This window comes from Belonocnema kinseyi, chromosome 10 (genome assembly GCF_010883055.1).
Source record: "Belonocnema kinseyi isolate 2016_QV_RU_SX_M_011 chromosome 10, B_treatae_v1, whole genome shotgun sequence".
NCBI lineage: Eukaryota > Metazoa > Arthropoda > Insecta > Hymenoptera > Cynipidae > Belonocnema > Belonocnema kinseyi.
The window spans coordinates 14,400,266-14,424,598 of record NC_046666.1 but is presented as its reverse complement, the minus strand read 5'-3'; positions in this window follow the sequence as shown (position 1 = coordinate 14,424,598).

Below are 24,333 nucleotides of genomic sequence, written 5' to 3'. Positions count from 1 at the left end.
TAGCGTTTAATAAAAGTACTCAAAGAACAAAATAAACTTTAAGCGTTGCTTTTAGGCTTTGATTCACCAGTTTTAAGCGAGATGAACACTGTATAAGGAATGTTTATCTCGTTCTAACAGTCACATTCTAACCTCAACGCTAAGCGTTTAAAAAAGCATCCAGACAACAAAAGCGTTTGCGACTCCCAGCGTTGCTGTTTGGCGCGGATTAGCCAGTTTGAGGCAAGTGGTCTAATATTTCACCAAAATAAGTGACTTAGGACGACTAAGTCATCAACGGTCATCAAGTGGCACTCAAAGATTATGAGTATATAACAACAATATGAATATGTAACATAAGGTGGGTTCAAGTAATTCAAGTGACTTTGATATCAAACACAATAAAATGAATATCGCAGAATTGAACTCGCTCATCAGCGCCCAACGGCAACGCTGGGAGTTGATTATGTTGACTAGGTGATATCTCAAACGCTTAGCGTTAAAGTTAAATTTGGAGCTTGAAAACGAGATAAGTATTCCTCACAAGGTGTTTTAGACTACTTGCCCTAAATTGGCTAATCTGGCCCAAACAGAAACACTGGAAGTTGAAATTGTTGTCTGAATGTTTTCTTAAAAGCTTAGCTTTGAAGTTCAAGTAGGACTTTCAAAACGAGATAAGCATTTCTTATACAGTGTTTCAGACTACTTGATTAAAAGTGGCGAATCAAGACCGAACAACAACGCTGTGAGTTGATTTGGTTGTATGAGTGCTTTTATTTAGCGTTGAAGGTAGATGGAAGCTTTGGGACAAAAGGAGAATTCTGCCAATGGTGTTTTAGAGTACTTGACTTTCTCCCTCTCATTCTCTGTCTTTAATACCTGCAAATCAAGACTTTTGGGCTTAATTCTCTAGTATTAATAAGAGAGCATAGTTTTTTTGTTGCTGCTACTACTTGCTCAAATTTTTCCTACCATAATAAGAGTGCTATACCGTCTTAATAAAAAAGTTTTTGGACTCGTCACCGTGTGGCGCGGCGCTCTAGTTTGTTCGATTTCAATTCTTCTTTTGTTGTGTTGGTAGAAGTGTCATTGACGCTTTGTCAGATTTTCAGCTTGATAGCTTGACATTTGTTGATGTGGGGTTGTATTTTGTACATCTATCTTTGTCTGTGGTTCCGATTTTTTACCAAAAAAAGTCATCGACTTTGCACAATGCCATCGTTATCCGTGAGCATTAGGCTAAAAGCAAAACGAATACCATCCAACAACCATCGAATTTACCTGATTTGGCTCCATGCGACTTTTTCCTATTCGGTCGACTCAAGAAACCGCTCCGAGGAACGCGTTACGGCAACCGAAATGAGGTCATGGAAAAATCGAAGATGGCTTTGATGGCTATACCGCAACCCGATTATAAAAAATGTTTTCAGGATTGGATCAAGCACTAGCATAAGTGCGTTGCAGTGGATAGGGAGAACTTTGAAGGGGACAATATCGATTATGATGAATAAACTTGTATTTTTTATTTTAAAAATAAATTCCTGAAACTTTTTGATCAAGGTGGTATGATTATCCGAACGTTGATAAATATTATTTATAAATGTTTTCTTTCTTGTAATCTGATAATTATAAGAATAAAAATTAGAAAAAATAAACGGAAGAGGTTTTAGTTCTTTGCCTCCTCATTTTTGTTTCCACTTTCTTACTTTTGTCAATTGAAAGGAAAAGACTGGACAATTAAAAATTCCGTGTGGTGTATTCAAAACATTGAAAACTCGCTTCTCATTGATTCGGAATACAATTTTGAATTGAATTACTTTTAAATTATTTGTAAATAGTATGTAAATGTACATAAATTAATTGTTATAATAGCACATACATTAAATACGACTGGGCACTTTAAGAAAAATGTAGACCTATGATTCTTGTTGCGAATTTGAGTCTGCAATCCGATCGTTTACGCACCATCGAACACAGTCTTAGCAATCCTGGAGAAGGACCTTCTTCTTCTGGGAGACGTTCTCCAGATACGACTCTTTCTCTGGCTGTTTCGGATCCTTCTGCCAGGTCCAGGTCCAGGTCGCCTACTGTCAGGCGTTGTTTACAATCCTTATTTGGATATCCACTTAAAGAACTTGAATTACTTCGATTTATTTCCTACAGCAATCCGGACTAGCGTTTCCAACTTGGAACGTACATTTTTCCACCCAGAAAACAAATTAATTTTTTTAATAAATATTATGCGTATATACATGTATTTACGATAAAACAGATTGCATTTACAAATTCCCGTGGTGACGTGTTTGGATTCTTGAAACAAACAGAAGAAGGCACGACCGCCCTTAGATTATATCCCAGTCGGCACAAAGTTTAGCGACGTCTTCATGACATGGTTACGACATCTTTGCGATAACTTTTGACATCCTATGTCCTTGTCGTTAAGGTGTCTTTACGATATCGTAAATAAGTCGCATGATATGACGATGTCTTTAGGACATCGTAAGGACAGCGAAACGACATGGACATAGGATGTCGTAAAGATGTCGTAACGATGTCGTAAAGACGTCGCCAAATTTTGTGCCCACTGGGATGTATGTACACCCAGGGGGCATGATCCGGTGAAAAGAAATATTCACAGCGGCGTTGTTGTGCCATTGAGGACAGCTGAAATCGAGGGTTATCAATTAGATAACAAGACCCCACTCATATATAATTTTAAAATTCTTCACACCGAAAGGTCGGACCGTATGCGTGCCGCACGTTTATCGAGATACTATTAAAGTCAAAGGTCGAAACATCAAAAACTTTTATATCCTGTACTTTTAAAGCGAGGGGTCAGTCACTGAGAAATCTCAGATTGTCGCGCTGGAAGCCTTAGGAGAACTCTTAAAAGAATTTTTGAAACTCTTTGAAATCTTGGAAATCTTTCATTAAGCCTAGAAAATTTAAATCCAGAAGCACTCACGAATTCGTGATGCACACATTGTCTCGGTCAGGTGAACGGACAGCCGCCTTCATCCGAACGCCGCCGAACTAAGCCGACTCTAATTTCTCCTGGAGCGTTCCGTTTCAAGATTTTCATATTTCTCATAGAGTAGACCCTCGTTTTTAAAGTTCTTTTGGTTTAAGATTCTTCGAGTAGAATTAAAAAATTGACATTGTCTTGCTTTTTTCGTTGGATTAAACCTGTATAAAAAACTCGAAATTATCTTTACTATTTTAAACTCTATCAAATTAAATCTGCCCTAAGAAATTAATGGTAGACGGACACCTATTGTGACGTTTCATCCTTCCGTTGTAAAATTTCCCGTAAAATCTGCCTAGGTTGAATTTATGTTGATCAAAAAATTAAAAAAAATATTAAGCTTGAAAGTCATCGATTTTTTACTCTAATTTGTCCTAATCTGTAAATATGTGAAAATGACCATAAATAGTATAGTATTCTGGTAACAAGTAATTTTTTATCAATGTTATTTTATTTAAAATCCCTTGAAATCTATTCTTATGAAAAATAAAAATTTTAATAAGTCAGGTTTAGACAGTCAGTCAAACTTATGCCAGTATACCTATATCTGGCGTTATTCTTTAATGCAGAATTGCACCCTAAACACGCATCACCTTAGTGCAATGAAGAAGGTTTTCAAGTACTCTTCGAAGCGAGAAATTGTGAATATTTTCATTTATTAATTTCTATTTATATCTCCCTACGGTTCTCGTCGGACACCCTGTATGGTTAAAAAAAGCGGTTTTCCTTCTAGTAAATTTAGTATAGATTCTTTTCTTAAAAGCAACTCTTATCCAATGTAAATATCCGAAGAGCGAAAATTTGCCCCAATTTAACTACTAGATAGAGAATATAGCATAGATAACAACAATTAGTAAAGTACTAGAATATTCGTTGGATACATTGTCATTCGAGATCCCCATTATATTCATCAGTGTTCCCTTCAAGTTGACAAGATGAAGATTGTTTAGGTTTTGGGTTTCTCCCTGGCTTCCATTCTCAATTCTATTATTGAATATAATAATATATATTATATCTATGATTTAAATTAAATCATTTTTGTGTTGCGCAAATCAGAGTTTTGCGATGCAACTTTCTAAAGCAATCTTTAGGGGAGTCCAGATGTGCATGCCAACTTTGATAAGTGCGCAGATGGTACCCTCTTTGCTTAAAATATTGTACATGATCCAATTAGTAAGCGGATGCAAGTGGGTTTAAAACGGCCCTAAGCATACCCTACCCGATTTTTTTTCGGGTCAGAACAGGTACAAAAGCAGCTTTTATCCTGCATAATACAATATGTGTGCACAATTCCAATTTGATTCTTAGCACATATTTAGGTAAAGAATATCTCGGGCATTCACTGTGATCCTATTTCTAACATGTTTACAAAATTCTTCTGCCAAATTTGTATCGGACACCTGTCTGCAACATAGCCGGTTCCTTAATGAAACAAAAAACTAATTGAGAAATTATGGTAAAAAAATTAATGTTGCACCATTGCTCTAGTGTTTTTTATAAACAATTATGCAGAGAGTTAGATGGCTATAGATGAAAATATAAGATGACAAATCGATCGAGCTATCAATGTCCGAAATATGATATAGATGATTGTGGTTACAACAACTGTACAAGTTTTCTAATCAGATTAGATAGTACCCATTGCTTATCATAGTAAAGTAGGTTGATTAAGGTAAAAAATATGATACCCAAGTGAGGCAAAAGTATATTTTTTGATTCAAAATAAGATTGCGGCTGAACTTGTTGGCTCATTTGGATGACAGTATTTTCTGAAAAAAAAAAATTTCTGAATTTTCATACCAAATGTTGTCACATTGTTCTATGCGAATTCAGCTTTTTTTAGTTAAAAATTTAACGCCTTCCTTAAAGTTTGACTCGTTTAACAAAAATGAATTTTTTTTATTGAATAATTAGCTTTGTAATTCCAAATTCCTCTCTGAGTGAAAGTTTCACTACTGTGTGAAAAATCAACTTTTTAAATTAAAAACTTTACTCCTATTGTAATTTTAAAAAGACCTTTCTTTCAGAAAAAAACATTTCCTGAAAAAAATTGCAGGAAAAGAATTAAAAAGTTGAAAGGAAAACAAGAAGCCAGTCAAACAAATCACCTTCCGAAGACTGAAAAATTCCCATTGTGCAACATTTTGACCTAAGGGGCCGCAGATTTATCAAGGGTCTCGCGTAAAATTACACGGCAACGATTTAAACGGAGTGCACAATGCAGTCCAAAGTTTTCATTTATAACAAAAGACCAACATTTTTAATTAATTGGCTACCTTTGATTTATTCGACAGATTAAAAAATCGCTTCTGATTGGTTCGGAATTACTTTTTATATTTCCAAAATTCTCTTCAGGGTAATAAACTTATTTTCGAATGATGTTGCAGTTTTTATGCGATTCAATACAATTTTGAATTGCATTATTCTAAAAGTATGTGTAAATAATATGTAAACATACATAAATTAATAGCAATAATGATAATAATAAATGAATTAAATACGAGTGGCTACTTTAAGAAAAATGTTATCCTGCATTTCTTGTTGCAGATTTGAGTTTATAATCGGATCCTTTGCGCAAGACCTACCTCAATCCTGGTTCTTCTCGTGGCGGACCTTCTTCTTCTGGCAGACTTTCTCCAAATACGACTCTCTCTTTCCATTTCTCATTTACCTCCCACGTCTTCTCCTGCATTAGAATAACTCTTTGAGGAATTCTTGAAACACTTAGTAATCCAGGAAAAACTTTTGCCAAGCGTAGAAAATTCAACCCACAGAGCATTCAAACGTGCGTGAAGCATACACTGTCTTGCTAAGTCCACTGTCAGCCCAATTCATCCGAATGCTGCCGAGCTTAGCCGAGTCTGATTTCTCCTGGAGAGTCTCATTCCGGTGAAACCCTCGTTTTAAAGTCCCTTTGGTCCCTTTGGATTAAACAATGTAAAAAATTCGAGATTTTTCGTACCATTTTGAACTCTATTATACTGAATATACGTGTTAATAATTTCTGAAATTTGGAGTGGAACGGATTAATTGTGAAATCAAGTTCAAGTTTTATTTTACATTTTTATGTAATTTCATTCACTCTAAGAAAAGTATTCGAACAATTTTTTTTAGATATTTGAATAATACTCCTTTTTACTTTTTTAAAATACAAGGCACTAGTTTTGAAGGACAACCGCTCAAAGAATGAAACTATTATTTGTAATCAGTATATATTCTGTAGGTACGATAACTTCCAAAATACTTATTGGATTTAATCTTATTTCTTAATATTAAAAAAATCTACACGTTCTTTTTAAGAATAATTAATACGAAGTTGGTAGAACCTTTATGAGTGAACAAATTTCTTTATTTGAAATAAGAGCAATGACTGTTCTTCTCTTGCGCGCGGATGCGGCAGTAAAATAACTAATGTTTTGTACTCCTACGAGCGGCACGTAAAGTGACAATAAGGAGCAAGAAGAGAGTCTGAAGGAAAAAAAGTGATAGAAAATAGCCAAGTTACATTAATAAATACACATTTATTTTTCGGCCTACTGGCCTTAAAAAATTGATTTGCTTACACTTCCATTTTTTTACAGACTTTTATTACAACTACGTCTTACAAAGTGCTATCCATCGACACCTTACAACTAATCCGCTCGCTCCTATAGCCTAACCTTTCTCGCTGCGCCTCGCCTTGCACACATTTCGCTCTTTTGTCGCATTAAATTTGTTCTCGCATTAAATTCTCCGCCATTACCATCATACTCTTATCTCTCTCTCTCCTAGTAAGTTTTCTACCCTTTCTTTAATCCTTTCCATTCCATCCTTATTGTACACAGTCACAAACTTATACATCACCCCTCCTATCTTTACAGCCCTTTTTTGCACACCCTACCCCTCTCCCTCTCCATTAACTTCTTCCTCTAATCCATCCCGAACCCCTGTTATAATTCCCCCACTAGCCCTTCCTTTCCTTTTTATTTTGACCGCCTCCTGTAGGCTCCACCTATACGCCCTTGGCAACTTTCGCTCTAGTCTTTCCCATTCCTTTCTCTCTACCCGCGTCTCTACTAGTCCATTCACTTCCAATTCCTGAATATACCTCCATGAATCCCCATCTTTCTTCTTTACCCCTGTTACGCTTTAGTACAACACTTTTAACATTCCTCTACCCTGCTTTACTCCCACCCCCCTACTTTCCCCGAAACAAATTCCCTTGAATTTTCTTCAACACCTCCTTCTCCTCGTCCCATACCCACATTTTCTAGTCCATTTTTATTTTCCGATACCCTACCTTCACTGCTCTCCCTGCGCTCTTCACATTCCTAGCCCTGTCATTTAGCATTCTCTGAACATCCCTTTCCTTCCTCGTAAAATTTTGATCGATAAAAACCTTATAGTCCTTTTATCCTATTTTTGTTACGCATTACCTTCAATTTTTCTTGCCAGCTCTCCAATTTCACCACCGCCACTTCATTCTCCTTTCTCCCTCCAACCTAACTTTCCCTACCTTGCCTTTAACCCACCCTATGCGCTGTAGCAGCGCTTCCGCCCCGTTCCTTTCTTCTCCGCTCTTGAGCTTCAATCCTCTTATCACTATATTATTTCTCCTATCAAACAGGTTTTATGGTTTCCAACCATACAGTTGCATCTTCATTCAAGGAAGATAAAATTGCTCTTAAAAGAGATCAATTTTCAAATAAAAAGAAGAAAATTTAACAAAACAGTTGAATTTCCAAGCGGAAAAGATTTTATTTATCCTTTCAACAATAAAACATTAAATTTCAACTAGAATAATAAAATTTATAACTAAAAATTTCGTCTGTCCGTCTGTACGTCAGTCCATCCGTCCGTTCGTAATAACGATAACTGTCGTAAAAATGAACAAATCAAATCCATTTCTGGTAAACTTTTTTTGGGTCCTAGAAGAAAGGACGAGTTCGCTAACCAGCCATTTGGATAAAAATTTAAGAAGTTAAAGCATTTTCAAAATTTTTTAGACTTTTCTTTTTATATTTGAAAATTTTATGTTAGGCTGTTAAAAGTACCCACGAAAACAAACAATTTATCTCCATGACTTTTTTCACTAAATGAAAATTGTCACATTTATAGCATTTATAATATTTAAAAAATCAATCGAAAATCCAAATTTTAAGACAGATAAAGCACGATATAAAAAAGGTCAAGAATAGAAAAAATTTGTTTTTTCAAAGCTCTAGAAGATGATCATGACAACTTTTTGGATTTTCTTGAAACACCGAAAATTTAAATTTTGATAATACAAAAAATAGTGAATAATAAACAATTATATTTTTTTGTAAAACTGTGCAAGGTACAATGAAAATTTGTGATTTTAGTTGAAAATTCGTCAGTTTGTTTAAAAACAAATTTTTTCAGTTAAAGATAAAAGTTTTCTTGTTTAAAACTTTTTTTTCCTTCGAAATTCAATTATTCTAATTAAATATTCATTATTTTAGTTAAAAATTCATCTTTTAGGTTGAAAATTCTATTGTTTGAAGATTAATAATTTGACACAAAAATTAATTTCTTTGGTTAAAATGTAAGCTATTTTATAGAAGACTTGTTTTTTTCATGTTAGAAAATTTTTGTTTGTCGCAAATTTAACTATTTTGTTAAAAATGTGTTTGTTTTTTATTACAAATTTTTTCACTGAAAAATGATTCTTTTTAGTTCAAAATCCTCCGTTGTTGGTTGAAATTAATCTCCTTTCTTGAAAATGTATCCTTTGGTCAAAAATGGAATCATTCTAGTAGTTAAAGATTCATTCTATTAGTTGAACATTCATCTGTCAGGTTTTAAATGTAGCAATATTCCAGTTAAAGATTTACCATTTAGTTGAAAATTCATCACTTTGTTTGAAACTGTATCTATTTTTTAAGTTAGGTTTTTTTTAGGTTTGAAGTTTCTTTTTACGTGAACAGTAATTTCTCAACTGAAACTGTAACTTATTCTATTTTAGAATAAGCTCTAAAGCAATTTCCTGATAGTAAAATCAAGAACCCAACGATAAAATTCGGAGCGAAAACATTCAATACTTCTATTGTAATTAAAAAAAAGACTTTCTTTCAGAAAAAAAAAACATTTTGTGAAAAAAAATTCTCAGGACAAAAATAAAAATATGTAACAAAAACGACAAGGTAAGAACAGCAAACGAAACAACGATGTTAAGCTCTTTGATGCCTTAGAATCGAAACTTTTTATATATTTTTTCTTTAGAGATTTTTTTTTAGAAAGTTCTTTGATTGTAGTTTTAAATGAATATCTTTTTTTAAAGTGCAATAGGAGCAATTTGCAGTTGCTGTCCGAATTTGGTCCTTGGATTCTTGTTCTTATTTTCAGGAATTCTCCATATTAACGTTTTTAAGAAATAAACATCCTGTTCCATTGGCAATAAAAAAAGTTTAATTTTGTATGGCACTTGCAAAAACCCTATAGTATTAAAACTTTACAAGTAATTAACAATTTCACCATATATAAAGAGTGAAAAATAGCCATTATAAAACGTTTTTATTTGATTTTATAACTTAATTTGATAATTAAGTAATTCGTAAGATACATTCACAAGATTTAAAACCTGCTTTTAATTGATTCAGAATGAATTTATATATTTCTAAAATACTTTAGACTGTGATTTTTTATTCTTGTATCGGAAAATAAAGTGCAAATTTTATTCTTCGCCATTATTTTATAAGTTTACACACACAAAGAATCAAAGTAATAGTTGTAATCAGCAGTTATTCTGTAGGTTCAATAGCTTTTAAAATACGTATTGGATTGGATGGTGTTTTCTTGTAGTTTATCAGAGCCTTAAAATCGAGGCTAGGTTCGTTAACTAGTATAATTGTGTTGATGGTGAGCTGCGAGAGGGTCAGGAAGATCTTACTAATCAAACAGCTGGCCATAAAGTAAGCAATTAAACTTCAACTGTGCCTGTTAAGTCGAAACGAAGGGTTTGGCTGAGCACGGCAATGACTGCAGTGACATCTATAAGAAAATCGGAAATACAGTCTAGTGCCCCCTGGCAAGTATGAAGACAACCTCATACCCGAATATTGGTAGGATTTGGATGGTAAAATTTTTGACCTGTTAGAAAGAGAAACTTAGCAACGAGAGAGACAGAGAATATTCAACCATTTTTATCAAACCATGTTTCTCGGCTAACCTGCTCAGCTGAAGGGAAATATAGCAAATTGACAAACATCTCGTCTACACAATATGCTCGTGAAATATCAAATGATGTATTCGCATCCAATAAGAAAAAAATTTTAATTGATAAAATTGTGTTTATAAATTTTCGATGCGCCCACAAAATCTGATTTTATGAGCAAAACAGGTTTTGCAAGTATTTTGTAACAGTGCATAAAAATCCGAAAATTGGTAAATAACGAAAACATTGTTTTCCGAAAAAAATAAAATGATAACATGTTTCTTTAACTGAAACTAAAAAAATTTCCGGTTCGACATATTCCAGTGGTTACAAAATAAATGCAAAAGATACAATCAAACAACAATACAGGCCATGAAATTCAGGCCGTATAGGACATAGTCTAAACTATAAATTTAAAGTCTAAAGGTAGGTGAAAATGGTTTTTGAATTTTTTTTCAAGGAAAATTTAGAATTTCTTGTAAAATATATCAAGATGATAATGCTGGGGAAAACCACGAATCGAGACAGCTTGCCTTATTAGTCTACTCACAGTACAAAAGTTGCAAAAGTCGATTTTTTTGACAGCACATTACTTTCAAAGCAATTTGAATAGTTTTCAGAAAAGAACAATGTATTTTAATGAAGAATTTCCCGAATGGTGGATTCATTTATGAAATTTGTTTACATTATTGAGAAGTTATTAAACAATAATTTTTTCCTGAATTGTTTAATGCTACTGTTTGATCCTCAATATCCGCCATCTTGCTAGTTGGTTTACCAGACTAAGAATACTTAGCAAAGTTTATTTCTGTGACCAGTCACACAGGTGCGTTCTAGCCCCACCTCTTGTTGCTTAAAAGGGATAAAGGGTTTGATCAAAATTATTTCTGTAACCAGTGACAGAGGTGCCCTCCCGCCCCACGAGATTTTGGAAAAGCGTAGAGACTTCACCAACATTGTTTCTGTGACCAGTCACAGAGATGCGTTCCAGCCCCTAAACGAGATGTTGGAAAGGGGTAAGCGGTTTGACCAACATTATTTCTGTGACCAGTCGCAAAGGTGCCTTCCAGTTCCACACGCATTGCTGGAAAAAGGCAAAGGGTTTGATCAAAATTATTTCTGTAACCAGTCACTGAAGTGCCTTCGCGCTTCTCACGAAGCGTTGAAAATTGGCAGGAGCTTCACCAACATAATTTCTGGAACCAGTCACAGGGGTTCCTCCCCCCTACGAGAGGTTGGAAAGGGGTAGGGGTTTTTACAAACATTACATCTGTAATCAGTCACAGGGGTGCCACAGGAGTGTGGTGGAAAGGGTTAGGGGTTCTACCAACATTATTTCTATGACCATTCACAGGATTTCCTTTCAGCTTACCCACTAGATGTTCAAGATAAGTTAGAAAAATTTGAATTCTATGAATTCCTTATTCCATGAATACGCACCCTTAGCTGCTACCTCGCTGTAAATATGCTTTGAAAAAAAAAACGGTAAAAAAAATTGTCCGTACCGAAACTTCGGTACGTATAGCTGGATCTTTTGGTACGTGTAGACAGTTTTTTTATAATTACATTTGCAAGTTCGCCTACTTGCTTTTAAATAAACTTTTATGTTAAACATGTTACTGTTTTGCAGACAATTCAACTTTTCTGCTTGAAACTTCAACTATTTTATTGAAAATATAACTTTTCTGTGGAAAAATTATAGTTTTTTTAACTGAAAATTTAATTATTCCACCTTTGGTTAAAACTTTATACTGTATATTGAATAAGATAGAAATTCATATTTTTTAATAAAAAATTATTCCTCTTAGTCGAAAACTCATCTTTTGATAAAATTAACAAATATATTAGTAGAACAAGGTTTTCTGATGGGAAATAACTATTATATAAATTTGAAGTCTTTTTATCAATAACAAAAAATATGTCGAATAGTGCTTCAATACCGGTGAAATACAACGTAGATTTGTTGAATTTTGTTTTTAATTGTAGAAGCACCAACTTTTAAATTAACTTCTAATAATTATTTGGAACATTCAATGAATAAGTTTAAGGAATTACATGCTATTCAACTTATTTTGGTTGATTTCGGGCTTATTCCGATTGTTTATGTAAAAATTAAAAATAAAGTTATAAAAATAGCCATTTTTAGTTTATTTGTTAACACAGAGTTGTAACAAAATAAAACTTAAAATCGACTCTCGCAATTCTCTTTGGAATTTAGTCAAAAGTATTTAAAAAAAATTAAAATCGAAAAAAAATGATCGTCTCTAAGAGTCTAAGGCTGGGCTGTTTTGGAACAAATTGTCATATTTGGGCCTCTGTTCGGGTCTTCGGGCGTGGCGCGGTCAAGCAATTTCATTCAGCACCTAGAATCCCAAAACCTAATCCGCTTTAGGAGCACGACTGAAAATTTTACAAAAATAAAATGTAGTAATTAGAAAATTATAGTATCGGATATTTTGTTATTTTAGAAATTATATCACGTAAATTTTATATTGTGCTTCTTTTTCAAATTCAGTAATATCATAAGCTGTATAGGAAGTTTTATTATTCAGGAATTTTTAAATTCAAGAATTCTAAATTGTCAATTTTCTAATTCCTGGAATTCTAAAATTTTTTTAAATTAACAGAAGTTCAAACTTTGCATTATTTTTCGAGTGTTTTGGTAAAAAAAAACACTTTTTTTACGGAAATCTACGAAAAAATAAATTGATTAATAATCACTTCCATTTTAGTTATATTAAAAGTGTAGTTTCGAATATAATTTGATATCAAGAGAAGCCCGCTAAATGTACATGTATATCAATCAAACATTAAACAAGCAAAACTGCAAATTTTTATTATTTTTCAAGTGTTTTGTTAGAAAAAAACCACTTTTTTACTGAATTCCACGGAAAGATAAATTGATTTATAATCACTTTTATTTTATTTATATTAAAACTGTAGTTTTCGAGAGAAGCCCGCCAAATAAAAAAGTATATCAACATTATATAAACAAAAATGCAAATTTTGCATTATTTTTCAAGTGTTTTGGTAGAAAAAAACACTTTTTTACCGACATCTAACAAAATGTAAATTGATTAATGATCACTTTTATTTTATCGGTATTAAAAGTGTAGTTTCGAATATAATTTAATTTCGAGAGACGCCCGCCAAATAGAAAAGTATATCAATCAACATTATATAAACAATAATGCAAATTTTGCATTATTTTTCGAGTGTTTTGGTAGAAAAAAGAACACTTTTTTTACCGAAATCTACGGAAGGATAAATTGATTAATAACACATCCACACAAAAAAAAGTGTGCGATTCTGGTAACAAGACACACGTATTTCTATGGATTTTGGGGCGCTGAATTCAAATTCGGTATGAAAAATTGCCCATCACGTCATGGTTGAGCCATAACCTCAAAAATGACGAAAAATCATGCACTGAGGCAAATAAATTTCAAAATAATGCCAGGGATGTAAACTTCCACTTCAAAAACATGTCGTCAACTGTGAAGGATCAACCCTTGCCTAATATCAACTTATTTAACATAACTTTACCCAACCGAACCTGACCTCACCTAACCTGAATGAATAGAAATTTATTGAACTACACGTAAAGCTCTGGAAGCATATTTTCCCAGTAGAAAATGTGTGCTACATCGAATGGGTTAAGTCGAGCCTAACCTAGAAATAAATCTAACCTAGCCTAACCTAGCCTGACCTAACCTCACAAAACACAATGAAACTGATTGTGTTGTCCCGTTGTGTTTGCGGTACCGTTTGAATCAACTTGGGCTCAATCTGCAAAGAGGTCAAACCTATCCTAACCTAAAAAAACCTGACCTAACCTAACTTAACTTCACGTAACGCAATTAAACTCTTTGTGTTGTCCTGTTGTGTTTGCGGTACCGTTTGAATCAACTTGGGCTCAACCTGCAAGGAGGTCAAACCTATTCTAACCTAACAAAACCTGACCTAACCTAACCTAGACCAATGAAATTCAACCACACGTTTTGCTATGTAAGCGTACGGTTCACAGTCTTAAATGTGTGCTATATTTAATAGGTTAATTCGATCTTGACCTACAAATGAATATAACTTAACAGAACCTAACGAAATGTTGCTTAACGCAACACAACTTAACTTAAGTGTTCCCATTGTAACACAATAAATTTCATTTCATTGTACTACAGGTGGTTGAATAAGTAGACGCACATCACTCATTTGAAGAAACTTAGAACTGCAAGTAGAATTGACACCATTTCAATTAACCTGACAATGTTTGTATTAATTGAAATGTAGAACAGTAACTTAAACATGCAAATGAATAAGAGTTTTATTTAAAATTTTTTTCTCTCTGCTTTTCTTAGACTTAAGGGATATATTTATACTATCTTTCATGTTTACATTTTATCTTGCTTTTTGTCGTAATTAAATTGATTTATAGACCTACTTCAGTCTATTTTCTGCCTGCTACAACATGTCCTTTTTTCTTCGAAGGAACGATGTAAAGGGTTACGCTTACGTTTAAGACCTACATTCGTTTCCCTTTTCAACATCCAGCAAAAATTAGCGATCATGACCTCGTCCCATCTACCCTGATATCGTTGTTCCATCACTTTTATGTCTTGATGAAAACGTTCCCCTTGTTCTTCGCTGAAATCACCAACATTTTCTGGAAACTTATCCGGATGGGAATCTAAAAAGTGAAGTTTTAAATTCATCAAGCAGCCTAACTTTTTGTAGTTTCTTATCATTTTCGCAAAAATATTCTCGTATTCTGGACTTTTTTGTTACCGAGGAAATTTACGTGTACTGCTTCAAAACTTTCCCAAGCGTCCATTTCAATTTCCGTCATGTGGCTCACGAAATTAGTATCACTTGTCAATATTCGAATTTGTAGTCCATCAAAGACTCCTTCTTTCAATCGAGCGTCTGAAACACTAGGGAATTCAAGGGATATATACTTATAGCACTGTCCATCTTTGTCTAACGTCTTGACAAATTGCTTCATGCGCCCAAGCTTTATTTGGAGAGGTGGTAGTAAAATTTTTTCTGGATCAACGAGGCTTTGGTTGATGATATTATGAACCCGATTGTTGGCCTAATATCATTGTTATGATTTTGAGATCTCCACATATTTTCCATTTGTGATTCGTGTAATTAACTTTTTCAAGAAGCATTTTAACATTGTTATATTCTTCTTTGATGACCGTTGAGTGAGCTATAGGGATAGGAGCGTAAGTATTCGTGTTATGCAGTAAACAATGCTGCGTTTTGATGAATCAATAAAAAGTCGCACATTCTTCGTCTCTGTACATATTTTACTTCAAGTGGTTCATTAGTCCGTTAACGTCAGTGCAGTACACTAAAGACGTCTCTTTGTCTTTAACGAAAAACTTTTTGAATTCTTTGTCCCTGTTGCGATAGAATGAAACTTTTGTCTTTGGATCTAGAAGATTTCTTCTTTTTAGAAATGAAGCGGCAAATTCAGCGCCGTCTTTCGATTATCCAAGATCTCTAATTAAATCATTCAGTTCTAGTTGCGACACTAATGTTGGATCCGTCAATTTCATTTTATGCACGCCATATTCCTCATCTTTTTCGCCATTTTCATTGGAATCATCAGAACTATTTTCTGTTCGATCACTGGTTTCATTATCGCCTCCATGACGTTGACTTTCAACTTCCATTCTATCATCTTCTAAAGCGCTTAAATCAGTCTGGCGTGCATTTTTGTTGATTTCAATTACTCTTGTGACTGCACACATTAATGTACGAAATTTTATTTTTATTTTTGGCGTTGAACCCTTTAACGGAATTCATGCAAAAGTAGCAGTACTTCGCAATAACGGGTTTTTCCCATATGGTAGGTGTAGAGTACTTGCGGTACTTTTCGTTGTTTGAATTTTTTAGACGATACAACATAAGTCTGCAGGAATTGCAAATGACGTGAAGAACCCATTTTGTTTCTTGGTGCAGCAATTCACGGTCAAAACACTTTTCGTAAAGACTTTTCACTTCCTCGTCGATTGATTTTCGTAAACTGCTCACTTCATATTTATTGCAAATGTAACAGAATGAATCTGAACTATTCTTGCAGGCATGCGATTGAGAAATGTTCGCGGTTTTTTTCCTTGTAGCATGAGACTCTACACCAACCAAGTGATCCATTGATGAAGAGCTACTGTTGCATGATGACGACGTCGGAGACCCCCCTTTCACACCCTGACAAGACGCCGATACTGGGGATTTTCCCTGCATCGTAATACACTTTTTACCTGTGTCTGCCATGACGGCATGAACGCCGTTTACCCAGGGACTCAGCCAATGTGGATCCGTTGCCCACCGTCACCACGTGGAGGTGCCCTGGTTACAGACATAGGCGAATAATGCTAGCAACAAGAGGTTACGAAACTCCAGACATTTACTGCTATTAATGTCAAAATATGAAAGTATGCAAGAACAGGGTTGCCAGCGTAATCGATTATGTTAGGTCAGGTTTTGTTAGGTTAGAATAGGTTAAACCTCTATGTCGGTTAAGCCGGAGCTGAATGAAGCGGTACCGTAAACACAACGGGACAACACAATCAGTTTAATTGTGTTTCGTGATGTTAGGTTAGGTTAGATTTATTTTTTGGTTAGGCTCGAGTTGACAAATTCGATGTAGCACACATTTGCTACTGGGAAAATATGCTTCCGGAGCTTTACGTGTAGTACAATAAATTTCTGTTAATTCAGGTTAGGTAAGGTCAGGTTCTGTTGGGTAAAGTTATGTTAAATAAGTTGATATCAGACAAGGGTTGATACTTTACAGTTGTCGACATGTTTTTGTAGTGAAAATTTGCATCACTGGCATTATTTTAAAATTTGTTTGCCTCAGTGCATGATTTTTCACCAATTTTGTGAGGTTATGGCTCAACCATGACGTGATGGGTGATTTTTGATACCGAATTTGAATTCAGCACCATAAAATATATAGGAATACGTGTGTCTTGTTACCAGATCCGCAAATTTTTTGTGTGTGGCTGTGTAATTAATCAAAGTTGCGAAAATTAATTGTTTAGAGATTGTGGTATTGTTGTTACTAATCTTCAATTTAAATCCTGCTAGAAAGTTGCAGCTTTTTATGAAATTCTCAACTTTTCGTCTAATTTTCAATTATAATGAGGTCCATGGCTAATTAAAGTGGAAAAATTAATTGTTTGAATCATTTATTATTTTTGACAATCGCACTCAATTTGAGTGAGATAATAATTAAAAAAATATAACAAAGTTAATCGCTTGAAAAAATTGTAATTGTTTCTAAATATCCTCTCCTTTATTGATGTTATGTAGTAGCAGCTTTTTGTGAAATTTTAAACTTTTTAACCACTCTTCACTTTTTATGGTAATAATTAATGAAAATTATACATAAATAGCGTTTAAATTAATTTATTATTGTCTATAACTATCTTTTCTTAAATAAGTGCAAAAAATAGCTGTTTTTCTGAAATGTGTAACTTTCTTCTGACTTTTTTAGTAAAATATATATTTATTTACAGAATTTTGTTTACTTATTCTTACGGTTATTAAGTTATTGCTGAAAATAATAAGAAAAAAATGGAAGATTTCATTACATGTCCACAAATTAAACAAACAGTTTAAAATTTAATAGAAAATCGCAATTTCCTAGTATTATTTAAAATGAAGTATCATTAAAAATAATACATTATTTATACAATTAATTTTTCGACTTTAACTTATTATTCACCTCAATCGAATTGGAAATTGTATAAAAGATTGAAGATTAAAAAAAACGTAACTTTCTAGCATTATTCAAATTAAATATTGTTCGTAGTAATAATAAATTTTTTGAACAATTGCTGTAAGAATCTAATTAAAAGTATGAAGTACTATTTTTTGTATTAGAAACAATTCGCGTTTAAAAAACGTAAAACATAAGAATTTAAAAAAAAAAGCTAGCAAACCCCATTTTGTCACTTGTGGGGTTAGTTTAGGGCCCTTTAAAACACACTTATGGGGGTAATTAGTAGAAAATAATATTTAATTTGTATTCTGTAACTCATTGTAAAAAGAAATGTTAAGTGTCAATAATTTCAGCTGATAGTAAGTATCTGTGTATTTCTTCTCGAGATAAAAATTTACAAATCTGAAATAGCAAATTTCGGCTTGCTAGCCTCAAAAAAGTTGACTTGCTTACACTCGTATTTTTTATAAGTTCCTGACTATAAGTTCTGCTATGATTTCCTGACTTCCTTGCTCTCCTTTCTCACAAAAATATTGCGGTCTCTCCTTTAGCATAATCCACACATAGTTCCCGTTAAACCTTTCCTCTCTTATTCTCTTCTCTCCTTCTGACTTCTGCCTTATCTTTCTCCATGCTTTCACCATTCTTTTGAACCAACTCATATAACTTCCTTCCTTCCTCATGCATCATTTTCACTTCATCCATCTGCAATCCATTTGTTCTAAAATACCTTTCCCTTTCCACCTCTATCTTTGCACCACTACCCCTGTTCTTCTTCTCCCGGCAACACTCCCAACCAGCTTACTTCCCCCCTCTTCCAAAAATTTCTCCTCATATTTACATGCTCGAATCCCTGTTATACTCCTTAGACTCGTTCTTCCGGTCTCCCTACTGACAATATAGTTCAGCGTATTGCTTTGACACCCCACTATCCACTTTACATACCCCTTCTGTATCCTATTTACCTCCTCACTGACCTTCCACCCACACACCTCCACTCCGTAAAATAAGACACTCATCACCAGTGAATTAAACAATTTTATTCTATTTACAAAATCATCTGCGAGCAACCTCTTCCCCAATCCCCACACCTGCCTCATCACCACATTTTCCTGTTTCATTCTCTCTTTTATATGACCATCAACTCCCCCATTCCTTTGAACCAGGAAGCTTAGATGCACAAACTCTTTTACCTACTGTACCGCTTTTCCCTTCCACTTCCACTCCCCTCCCTTATCTCTCCCACCTATTTTCCGGCACACCATAACCTTTGACTTATCCGCATTTAACTCTAACCTATTTTTTCCAAGTATCTTTGCAAACCAATAGGCTTAAAGCCTGTTCGTTCTTTGCTAGCAGCACTATGTCATCTGAATATACGAGTAACCATATCCTGATTGCTACTAACCTAACTTCTCCTACTACTTCTGCTGCTAACTTATTTTCAATATCCGCGATTAAAATTGCACAAAGCGTTGGGCTAAGCGGGCACCCTTGTCTCAATCCACTATTAATCTAAAATCCCTTAGAAATTCTCTCCACTTTTCTCACACTATCTTTTGTCTCCTTATATATCACCCTTACCTTCTCATTCAGGCTCCTCTTTACTCTCCTTTCTTTCATTCTCTACCACAACCTCCCCTTATCCACCGAAGGGAACGCGACCTTTAGATATACAAAAGACGCGTACATTTTGGCACCCTTTCTAATTTGTTCTCTATCTACTACGTGCTGCAAAATGTAAATACTCTCAATGGTACTCCTTCCCTCCCTAAGGCCCACCTGCGTCTAGGGAAATATTTCTTTCCTCTCGACAATAAGAACAAATTGACTCAAATTTTGTCAACGTTTTTCTTAAGGATACAGAAACATCTTTGCCACTAGAAGTTATCTGTCCAAAAAATTTCCCTGCAGACTTTTTTAATGTTTCAAATATTTAGAAAAAATCTATTTTCAAAACATAATTGTCACTGGCAGAGCGTTTACTATTTGGAGAAAAAAAACCGAGATCATTTCCTCGAGCAGAAGACGATTTTTCGCGCCTTTACTTTCCAAAGTCAATGATTAAGGTAAAATAAAAGTTTCCGGTTTTTAATTTCCAGTAAATAACCTATAAATTTTTTGTAAAAATTTCTGAATAAAAGTTGTGCGGCTCGCCGAAACTCATATTTTCATATTATTTGCGCAATTAAAACAATTGAACACTACGATCATCCAACGAACTGTAATTTTTATTAGCCTCGCAATACAAACTCTGCCCTCTGATAATTATAGTATTCAATTGTTTGCAGGGATTTTCATCTAACTTCAGATGAATAATATCTTGTGGATCTATTATAATACTTTTTCTAGCAGGGTTACAAAATACTTTTACCAAACCTGTATCAGGTACATGTGTACAATGTAGCCGGTTCCGTTACGAAACAAAATAATAATTTAGAAATTATGGTAAAAAATTAAAGTTGAATCCTTAGTATAGTTTTTTCAAAAAAAAAAAATATATATAGAAAGAGTTTTGAAGTTATATGTAGATGAAAATATGAGGTGACAAAACAATCATGTTATCAATGCTTGGAACATGATGCATACAATGGTGGTTTCAAAACGAATGCGCCAGAAAATTAAGCAATTTGCGCGTAAATGAGACTGGGAGGAAATAAATAGCGAAATTGTTGTCTTGTTGTCCGTAACCTAGCCCTTTAGAAGGTTCCCAAGAAAATAAGATTCAACTGTACCGTCGTTTTTTTATTCATTTGTTTTAAATATTTTCTATGAGAAAATACACCAGAAATAACTTTGCTGTCTACCTCTGGGCTTTCAAACATGAAAAATAGTTTAAAACCTTATAAATGGTTTATGAGTCTTGAACTTATGGAAATTTTTTGTCTCATAAACCGCTATATTCCTAAAAAAAAGATGTTATAATACAGAAATATATTACTCAGTTTTGATGAAATATTTAACCACTTTTTTTCTTAAAATTAACTGTAATCAAATGTAAATAGCTCAGAAGGACATTCGTCGAGGTAGAACATGAAAGATAACAAAGCACTTAAATTGTATTATATAAACATTCTTAATACGTACTGCGTCTAAAATTTCAGCAATCTTTTTAAGCTTTACGGAAATTAAAATTTTTACGATATAATCTGAATGTAGCAATGTTGGATTTGCTCAACTGTGGACCCATCAGTAAATACAAAATATAGAGTTTACACAGTATATATTTTATGGATTTATTTACTTATTTACGGCTTATTCATTTTAGGTTTTTCAAATTTTCTCAGTTCCCCCTTATTAAATTATAGTTTATTACAATTTAGGGGTACTTCTTTTTGTTAGCATTAGTTAGCAGTTGTTTTTATGCATTTGAAGAGTTTATATTGTAATAAGAAATTAGAAATACATTTGAGGACACTCCATATTAATAAATAATTATTAATGATTAATGGCTACTTATTCCTTATTAATTATTAATTTATATTATTTATTCAAAACTTTTACTTCGGTGAACCCGGTTATACATCATAGCCACGAACTGAGTCAAGTGACTGATGAGATTAGGATGTTAAAAATCAATCCAATACGATGTTTGCAACCCCCTGCGATGATGTTGTATGTAAACAATTACGAGCGTCCGCGAGCTTTGTACGTGACAAAAATTACCTCTGGATGCTTTCTTCGAGCTACTTTCTGCCACTCTACAGTTTTTTAGTAGCTTCATTCCTGATGGTCAAGAAAGTTTCTTACAATGCGACAGCTGTTCAAGAAAACCGCCTTCTGAGCTGCTGCACAAACCCTACTGACTCCTAAATGTTCAAGATGTTCAGTGCATCTTGCGTGTACATTGCCTGTAGCCGAAATCACACTGGGATGTATAGATGCATGATTTACATTCCTCCATATTGTCTTTACTTCATTCCTCAACTCGCTATACTCGTGGATTTTGCTTGGATAGGCTGACTGCAAGGTTCGGTTAAGTGAACAAGCAATCTTGATGATGTAGACCAGGGCTCGCCACTTCAAGCAGGTATTGGCTGCCACGACAAGTGCTTCGCTGCCACCATTTTTTTCTGTCATTTTTTTCTTTGTTTTCCAGAAATCGAGCAAAGGGTTACGGTCAGGGTAAATTGCGTCTCGTTGTCGTTCACGCTGGGGGGTCTGAACCTTTTTACTCGAATTTTCAATACATTTAATTTCCAATTTCAATTTTATTTTTAATTGAGAAAGTGAATCAAATTTACCTGCAAATTGAAGCTGTCATTGAAGTTTTAAAAAGGAGGAAAAATTCGAAAAATTTAGAATGAAAATTCATTTTTAAACAAAGAGAGAAACGATTGTCGCCAAAGCCTTTTTCTTCGTTCTTATCGTTATCCTTTATCTTGTACAAACTTTAAGTAAAGTTAAAAAAATAATTTACCTAAGTTGCTGGAAAGATTTTGTGTTGGTTTTATTAAAAATGTTCAATACTTGTGAATGAAGAGCGGATTGAAGCTACTGTGACGTTAGTTCAACTGTTTAATAGAAGCTTTCAAACTTCAAAGCTTTCATACAAAAATGTTTAAATATAGGCGATATAAGAATTTAAACAATTCCAGGAGAGAGGCTATTTGTTTCAGTGAAATTTCACTCACAATCTGTGAAATTTCACTGATTTATATTGAGAGAGTAGACCATTGAGTCATAAATCTATTCAAATTGATGAATTCTTAATTTTTTAAACTTTCCATTAAAAATTTTTAAATTTTAATGATTTAATATCAAATTTTCTTCTTTTTAGAACAGTTAGAATTAAAAACTTGACTTTTGATTTCCGAAACCATCAAAAGTCAACAATTTTAATTTATGAATCTTCAAATTTCAAGAGATTTCATTTGTACTTTTTCGAAATTTAAATTGTCAATCTTTTAAATAAAGGGTTTTTTTATTTTTAGAATTTAGAATGACAAATTAGGTAAGTTTTTAGTTTTACAATTAAAAATTGTATAATTTTCACAATTTTTATTTGAAATTTCTTAAGTTTGGAATACTCAGAATTGATAACTTTGACTCATGTTTAAAATCATTAAAATATAAGGATTTCAGTTTAAATATCTTCAAGATCAAGTAGTTGTCGATTGTAACTCTTGCACACTACATAACGTTCAATTGTCATTATTTTAAAATTGAAGAGTTTTTGGTTTTGATAATCTGCAATAAAAAATCCTTTAATTTAAGTTACGTACTTTCAAAATTTCTTCTCTTTGGAAGTTTTAAAATTGAAAATTGCAATTAATACCACTAAAAATATTCTGTTATCTGTGTTTAAATGTTCATTTCTGTCTTTATTTCTAGTTCTTGCTTGCATAAAATCTTATATTAAAAGTGAAAGGTGCAAGTTACTGAAAGTCAATTGAAATTGAATTTAAATTAAAATTTAATTAAAGAGGAGGTAGATATTTTAATATTTATTCAAATGTATGATTAGTTATTATATTTGATAGCACTTTTAATTGAAACATTCATTTCATTTTGATAATTACTCCTGATAATAATTATATTCAATAATAACAATAATAATTATTCTTTTTCAATAGTATTACATAAAATTATACTCACTGATTAAATTAAATGAGAACAAAAATGAATTGAAATTGTTCCCGTGCAATAGGATCAAAATCGTTTACAATAAATATGTATAAAGAAAGAAACCTGATTTAGAATAAAAAATACTTTTCACTGAAATCTATACTTCATATTTTAATTACAAAAATTTATTTTAATCTTAATACGCTTACCTTCTATTTGAGTTGAATTTTTGTAGTTCAAGTAAACTAGAATTTGAGTTGTAGAATTTGACAATTATCCATTTAAATTTTTCTTATTCTTATTATTTCACTCAAGAAATAATGAAATATGCCATATTTTCATATAAAAATATTTTTATTTTCGGTAATTATTATAAAACTTGCAATAATATATAGTGATTGCTTAATTCTTCCACCTTTCAAGCATTATATTAATTTTTCTTATCAATTTTGAAACTACCTATTAATCATTTAGTATTAACAGATAACATAGTCATATTATAGCTATAGCTTATTTCAATAAATATTTATTAAAGAAATTTGAACAATATCATCTGAATATTTTATCATTATACATTATATCAATTGTGTGAAATATATAAATATTATTCAATAAGAAGTTTATATTTATTTTTATATTATTTAGTCAAACGCTGATATATTTTTTTCTAATTGTATTTCACTTTTGGAAAGGATAATGTCTTTCAAGCCCGACGCGGCGGGAGGTACAGTCTGTCAAGTTAAAGCGTGGGTGGCGTTACTCGCAGTGGGTAAGGTGTATCGACATGATTTTGGTGTCAAAATATTAAGAAGAGCTCCCTCTTTCATGCTTTTTGATTCAACATTCAGTTTGCTTTCAATTCTCATCTTG